Source organism: Arachis ipaensis, chromosome B4 (genome assembly GCF_059453495.1).
Source record: "Arachis ipaensis isolate K30076 ecotype BB chromosome B4, ASM5945349v1, whole genome shotgun sequence".
NCBI classification, from domain to species: Eukaryota; Viridiplantae; Streptophyta; class Magnoliopsida; order Fabales; family Fabaceae; genus Arachis; species Arachis ipaensis.
Window position 1 is genome coordinate 17,160,153 of NC_142439.1, and position 8,109 is coordinate 17,168,261.

Consider the following 8,109-nt stretch of genomic DNA (forward strand, 5'->3'; position numbering starts at 1 on the left):
ATGAAACCATTGTCCGAAACAAAGCAAGATTGGTTACTCAAGACTATGATCAAGAGGAAGGGATTGATTTTGATGAATCATTTACACCTGTAGCTCGAATGAAAGCCATTAGATTGCTCTTAGCCTATGCAACTCATTGCGACTTCAAGCTATTTCAAATGGATGTAAAAGTGTGCATTTCTCAATGGTATAATAGATAGATAGGTCTATGTGGCGTAACCTCTTGGGTTTGAAAACAAAACCTTTCCTAACTATATTTTTAAACTAGCTAAAGCCTTATATGGTTTAACACAAGCTCCTAGAGCTTGGTATGAGAGGCTTAGCTCATTTTTATTGAAAAACAATTTTCAAAGAAGAGCTACTGACACCACTCTATTTATTAAGAATTATAATAATCATTTTATTCTTGTGCAAGTTTATGTTGATGATATCATTTTTAGTTCAGCTGATGAGGCTTTGTATGCAGATTTTGCTAAGCTAATGGCAAGTGAATTTGATATGAGCATGATGGGAGAATTAACTTTCTTCCTAGGCTTGCAAATCAAGCAAACTGCAGAAGGCATTTTTGTTCATCAAGAAAAATATGCCAAGGAATTTGTCAAGAAATTTGGGATGGAATGTGCCAAGCCGATGGGAACCTCCATGCATCCAAATATCAAGCTTGACAAGGATGAACATGCTAGAGATGTTGATGAGACACGTTACAGAGGGATGATCGGTTCTTTGATGTATCTAACCTCCTCAAGGCCTGATATCATACAAAGTGTTGGTGTGTGCTCAAGATTCCAATCAAAACCTAAAGAATCTCATCTCTCAGCTGTCAAGAGGATCATCCGATATGTGCTTGGTACCACTAATTATGGTTTATGGTATCGCAAAACTGATTCCTTTCAATTAGTGGGTCATTGTGATGCAGATTTCATTGGGGACAGAATTGATAGAAGAAGCACAAGTGGCATGTGTTTCTTTCTTGGCAAATCTCTCAAGCAAGAAGTAAGCAACAATGGCAGTATCCACTACCAAAGCTGATGTTTTTGTCTCATAGGTTGAGATGAGATTATTCTGGGCAGATAATGAGTGGGCTCATTTATTAACTTGTCACTAACTGGAATAGTTGGAGGCTTCTCAAATTTGGTGGGCTTAGGGTGTTTGCTTACATACTCACAGATGGGCAACTTGTGTCCAAAAGTGTTGGGCCTACTTGGGACTTGAAATTTAAAACTATTGTTTTCTATTTTGACTTGGATTTATTTTTTGTTTTCAGCAATTAACTTTTTCATCTTCTGAAAACTTGGTTCATTTGGTTACTACTGTTAAACTCAATTTTTTCAAAATCTTTTTTAATATTTTCAAGTTGAGACCTTTGCACTACTTTAGGTCTATCTTTTTTTTCTCTTCATGAGTCGTTTCACACACGCCACTTTCCACTCTCTCACCCCACTTCTCATTCTGTGATACACTGGTTATGTTTGCTCTTCTTTCCAAAATTTTCATTTCATTTGTTTATTTATTGTTCAGGCACATGCATGCATGTGTGAGTTCGAAAAATGCTTTTCCTTTTGCCATGTTGCTTACAATTTTTTTTCAGTATTATAATGTTGATTTTAGGACTGAGATTTTTAGAGAATTTAAATTGTTATATTAAAGGGGGTGGTGTAGTAAAGAAAACAGCAACCAAGCGTAAAAGCACTGATAAGGATACTGAAGCTCCGGTTCATGGTCATGATCCATTGATTCTTAAGTCCAACTCAACTAAAATCCGAATCATGACTGGGATCATGGAGGATTTTCTCCAAGAATTCGTGAATCTAACGGATCTTCTCATCAACTTTGCGGCCGAAAAGGAAGAGAGCTGAAGGCATGGAGGAAATTGCGCTCAAGAAGACAAGGGTTGCATTCGCATTCTCAGAAATTATGTGGAGGAAATTGAAGCTGAGTGTACCACCACTGACAATGAGGATGAGGATGAAGGCTTCGATGACTCCAACTCTGATGCCTAGCTACTCTCATCTCTAATTTAACACTTTGCTTTGCTACTACTTCAGACTGCATGTGTTTAGCCACTAACAAATTTTTTGCAGGGTCTTTCATTTTCCTCCTTAATGACAAAAGGGGGGAGAAAAGAAAAGAAAAGTTAGATTTGGCTTAAGTTATGAATGATGATGCTTAATGATATGTATTGTCTTGTGTTTTACTGTGTTACTCTGCTTAACTTTAATTGCTCTATGCTCTGTGTTATTATTGTTGTGATATATTGCTTTGGTAATTGTTCTTGGCTATTTTAAGTTATAACCACTTGAAGAAGTAAGCCATGATTAAGGGAAAGAAATGCTAATTTTGAGGGGAAGCACTACACATTTTAGATGGTCAACAAAGGAAAGTGTTCTCAACTCATTTAAATTAATATTTTAAATTCAATTATCTTCTTTTATCATGTTTGTCATCAAAGGGGAGATTGTTGAGCTAAGTTTGATTTTGGGCTTATATATAGGATGACAAACATTTATTGGATTAAAAGCCCAATTATGGTTTAAAGTGTGTTTTAGTGATGCGGGCCTATTATTCATTTCTCAGCCCAATAATGTTGCTTGGGTATTCCTTTAATGCTTCAATTAATGCATAAGTCCAATGCCTTTAACAAGCACCGTTTAGCAAAATGCAAAGGAAGAAGGCTATGCATTTGTAAAGTGATAAATGGACATTTGTCTTCATTATGGAAAATGAAGGACAGTTGGAACAAAAGGACATTAACAACACAACAAGGACAGCTGGGACACTCTCAAGAGATTAGGACATCAACACACTCTAAGGACATCAGCAAATCAAAATGCAGAAGGTCACAAGTAAAATTTAGAAGAGCAAAACAAAAATGCAGAGCTATGGACAACAGTTGAAATGGCTCAAAAATGGAAGTGCTTTGCATGCCAAGGAAGATAGCAGCTCCAAGGACAACAGAGGTTGGTGGATTAGACCCTCCAACAAGCAGCGTTAGTGGAGCAAGATGGAAAAAGGACTACATGCCATAGGAGACAACTCTAACGGGTTAATGGTACGAGAAATTAGAAGAGGAAAGGAAGAACAAAGTGGAAAATAGAGTGATACAAGAGCATCATCTCAAAACACATGAAAAGCCATGAGAAATATTTCTGTGTAATATGGTTTTGTTGAACTAAGGCTTAGTTCCCCTTGCCAAGTTGGGATAGCACTTGGTGCTAAATCGAATCTGCGGATTCTTCTTGCCAAGTTGGGATAGAACTTGGTGTTTTTGAATCTGGCTAGGTTTCCCTTCCAAGTTGGGACAACACTTGGGTTGCTAGGATTTGGGGTAGAAAGCTTAGTAGAAGATACTAGATGAATTAGGTTGTAATTCATTAGTATTGGTGATTGTAATAAGTTGATTATAGTGAAAATTCTACCATGGTTGTGGTGGAGACTGGACGTAGGATTTATGGCACTTAAAATCTGAACCAGGATATATGCTGGCCTCTTTCTCTTCTTCTCTTCTCTGTTTCTTTTCTGAGTATGAGACAAAACGAAAAAATCTCCTGCAAAATTAGCTTCTGCAAAAACAAAGCTTGAAACGTTCATTTTTTAGCCAACTTGATTCTCTATAGCCCCCCTCAAACTCAGAGTGATGTTAGGAACCACTCTGAGTTTGCTTTTGCATTTGTTAAAGGATGCTGATGGTAGTAACTTGGTAAGTATGTCTACTGTTTGAGAATCAGCAGGGATATGAACTATGTGTAATTGTTCCTTAGCCACACAATTTTGAATGAAGTGTATATCAATTTCAAAGTATTTGCTTTTGCTATGAAGAATTGGATTGGCTGAGAGCATGACTGCACTAAAATTGTCATAGAATATAGTTTGAGCAATTGGTTGAGGAACATTGAGCTTAGAAAGCAGCATGATCACTGATGAGCGGATAATTTATACGCTTTTTGGCATTATTTTTACACAGTTTTCAGTATAATTTAATTAGTTTTAGTATATTTTTATTAGTTTTTAATTAAAATTCACATTTCTGGACTTTACTATGAGTTTGTGTGTTTTTCTGTGATTTCAGGTATTTTCTGGCTGAAATTGAGGGACTTGAGCAAAAATCAGATCCAGAGGTTGAAGAAGGACTGCAGATGCTGTTGGATTCTGACCTTCCTGCACTCAAAGTGAATTTTCTGGAGCTACAGAACTCAAAATGGTACGCTCTCAATTGCGTTGGAAAGTAGACATCCAGGGCTTTTCAGAAATATATAATAGTCCATACTTTGCCCGAGTTTAGACGACGCAAACTGGCGTTCAACGCCAGTTCCATGCTGCATTCTGGAGTTAAACGCCAGAAACAGGTTGCAAAGTGGAGTTAAATGCCAGAAACAGGTTACAAACTGGTGTTCAACTCCAAGAGAAGCCTCTACATGTATAAAGCTCAATGCTCAGCCCAAGCACACACCAAGTGGGCCCCAGAAGTGGATTTCTGCATCATATACTAATTTCTGTAAACCCTAGTAACTAGTTTAGTATAAATAGGACTCTTTACTATTGTATTTACATCTTTGGATTATCTTTTGATCCTTTGATCACGTTTTGGGGGTTGGCCATTCGGCCATGCCTGGACCTTATCACTTATATATTTTCAACGGTAGAGTTTCTACACACCATAGATTAAGGTGTGGAGCTCTGCTGTTCCTCATGAATTAATACAAAGTACTACTATTTTTCTATTCAATTCAAGCTTATTCCTTCTCTAAGATATCCATTCGCACCTAAGAACATGATGAATGTGATGATTATGTGACGCTCATCATCATTCTCACCCATGAACGCGTGCCTAACAAACACTTCCGTTCTATATGCAAACAAGCTAGAATGAGTATCTCTTAGATATCTAATACAGAGGGCCGAGTCCGAGATATTAGAATCTTCGTGGTATAAGTTAGAACCCATGGACGGCCATTCTTGAGATCCGGAAAGTCTAAACCTTGTCTGTGGTATTCCGAGTAGGATCTGGGAAGGGATGGCTGTGACGAGCTTCAAACTCGCGAGTGCTGGGCGTAGTGACAGACACAAAAGGATAGTAAATCCTATTCCAGTATGATCGAGAACCGACAGATGATTAGCCATGCAGTGACAGCGCATTGGACCATTTTCACAGAGAGGATGGGATGTATCCATTGACAACGGTGATGCCCTACATAAAGCTTGCCATGGAAAGGAGTAGGAATAATTGGATGAAGATAGCAGGAAAACAGAGGTTCAAGGGGAACGAAAGCATCTCTATATGCTTATCTGAAATTCTCACCAATGAATTACATAAGTATCTCTATCCTAGTTTATATTTCAATTATGTTTTAATTATCAAATCTCCATAACTATCTGAATCCGACTGACTGAGATTTACAAGGTGACCATAGCTTGCTTCAAGCCGACAATCTCCGTGGGATCGACCCTTACTCACGTAAGGTTTATTACTTGGACGACCCAGTGCACTTGCTGGTTAGTTTTGCGGAATTGTGACAAAGTGTGATTCACGTTTGAGAGCACCAAGCCATTGGCGCCATTGTTGAAGATCACGATTTCGTGCACCAAGTTTTTGGCGCCGTTGCCGGGGATTGTTCGAGTTTGGACAACTGACGGCTCATCTTGTTGCTCAGATTAGGTAATTTTATTTTATTTTTAAGCTTTTTATTTCTTATTTTTGAAAAAAAATAATACAAAAAACTTTCTTCTTTTTCGTTTTTCCCAAAATAATTTTCGAAAAAACAAAAAAAAATAACAAAATCATAAAACCAAAAATATTTTGTGTTTCTTGTTTGAGTCTAGAGTTAAGTTTTAAGTTTGGTGTCAATTGCATCTTTTTAATTTTCTAAAAAAATTATTTTCGAAAATTTCATGCATTGCATTCTTCATGATCTTCAAGTTGTTCTTGGCCAGTCTTCTTGTTTGATCTTCATATTTTCTTGTTTTGTGTCTTTTCTTGTTTTTCATATGCATTTTCAATTTGTTAGTGTCTAAAGTTTGAAAATTTCTAAGTTTGGTGTCTTGCATATTTTTCTTTTCATGAAAATTTTCAAAAAAATAAGTCTTGATGTTCATCTTGATCTTCAAAGTGTTCTTGGTGTTCATCTTGACATTCATAGTGTTCTTGCATGCATCACATGTTTTGATCCAAAATTCTCATGCATTGAGTCTTTTTGATGTTTTTCTCTTTCTTTATTAAAATTCAAAAATAAAAAAATATCTTTCCCTTTTTCACTCATAAATTTTCGAAAATTTGAGTTGACTTTTTCAAAACTTTTTAAAATTTAGTTGTTTCTTATGAGTCAAATCAAATTTTCAATTTAAAAATTCTATCTTTTTCAATTCTTTTTCAAAAATCAAATCTTTTTCAATTTTTCTTTCATATTTTTGAAAATTTCAAATTAATTTTCAAAATCTTTTTCTTATTTTTATTCCATATTTTCGAATTCAATGCTAACAATTAATGTGATTGATTCAAAAATATTAAGTTTGTTACTTGCCTAATAAGAAAGGTTCAATCTTTAAATTTTAAAATCAAATCTTTTTGTTTCTTGTTAGTCAAGTAATCAACTTTAATTTTCAAAATCAAATATTTTTAAATTTCTTTTTCAAATCTTTGTCAAAATAAATTTCAATTACATCTTTTTCAAAATCAATTTCAAAATCTTTTGTAACTTCTTATCTTTTCAAATTTGATTTTCAAATCTTTTTCAATTAACCACTTAACTTTTTGATTGATTCTTATCTTTTTCAAAACTACCTAACTAATTCTCTCTCTCTAATTTTCGAAATCTCCTTCCCTCTTTTTCAAAATTCCCTTTTTTCTAACTAATTGTTTTAATTTTTAATTTAATTTGATTTCAATTTTAATTTTCGAATTTTAACTTTAATTTTAAAATATTTTTATTTTATTTATTTAAATTTTTGAATTCTTCTCTTCCTCACCTCCTTCTATTTATTTATTCATCTACTAACACTTCTCCTCCACCCAAAAATTCGAACCCCATCTTCCTCTCTGTGTTCGAGTTTTTCCTCTTCTCCTTCTTACATTCTTCTCTTCTTATACTTGCATAAGGAATCTCTATACTGTGACATAGAGGATTCCATATTTTCTTTGTTATTCCCTTCTTTGTCATATGAGCAGGAACAAGGATAAGAACATTCTTGTTGAAGCTGATCCGGAACCTAAAAAAACTCTAAAGAGGAAGCTAAGGGAAGCTAAAGCACAACTCTCTGGAGAAAATCTGACTGAAAATTTCGAAAAAGAAGGAGACATGGCCGAAGATAACAATAATACAAGGAAGATGCTTGGTGACTTTATTGCACCTAATTCCAATTTACATGGAAGAAGCATCTCAATTCCTGCCATTGGAGCAAACAACTTTGAGCTTAAACCTCAATTAGTTTCTCTGATGCAACAGAACTGCAAGTTCCATGGACTTCCATCTGAAGATCCTTTTCAGTTCTTAACTGAATTCTTGCAGATCTGTGATACTGTTAAGACCAATGGGGTTGATCCCGAGGTCTACAGGCTTATGCTTTTCCCGTTTGCTGTAAGAGACAGAGCTAGAGTATGGTTGGACTCTCAACCTAAAGATAGCCTGAACTCTTGGGATAAGTTGGTCACGGCTTTCTTAGCCAAGTTCTTTCCTCCTCAAAAGCTTAGTAAGCTTAGAGTGGATGTTCAAACCTTTAAACAGAAAGAAGGTGAATCCCTCTATGAAGCTTGGGAGAGATACAAGAAACTAACCAAAAATTGTCCTTCTGACATGCTTTCAGAATGGACCATCCTGGATATATTCTATGATGGTCTGTCTGAGTTATCAAAGATGTCATTGGACCATTCTGCAGGTGGATCCATTCACCTAAAGAAAACGCCTGCAGAAGCTCAAGAACTCATTGACATGGTTGCAAATAACCAGTTCATGTACACTTCTGAAAGGAATCCTGTGAATAATGGGACACCTATAAGGAAGGGAGTTCTTGAGATTGATACTCTGAAAGCCATATTGTCTCAGAATAAAATATTGACTCAGCAAGTCAATATGATCTCTCAGAGTCTGAATGGATTGAAGGAATCATCCAACAGTACTA

The 8,109-nt window shown here is 35.7% G+C and overlaps 1 non-coding gene across 1 annotated transcript; it reads right to left on the reverse strand.

Annotated features, from left to right (window-relative positions):
• Nucleotides 1–7,682: 7,682 nt before the first annotated feature.
• Nucleotides 7,683–7,790, reverse strand: LOC148566790 (small nucleolar RNA R71). The gene has a single exon (XR_015882618.1). It is a non-coding gene; the product is annotated as a small nucleolar RNA R71 (small nucleolar RNA).
• Between the last annotated feature and the right edge of the window lie 319 nt (nucleotides 7,791–8,109).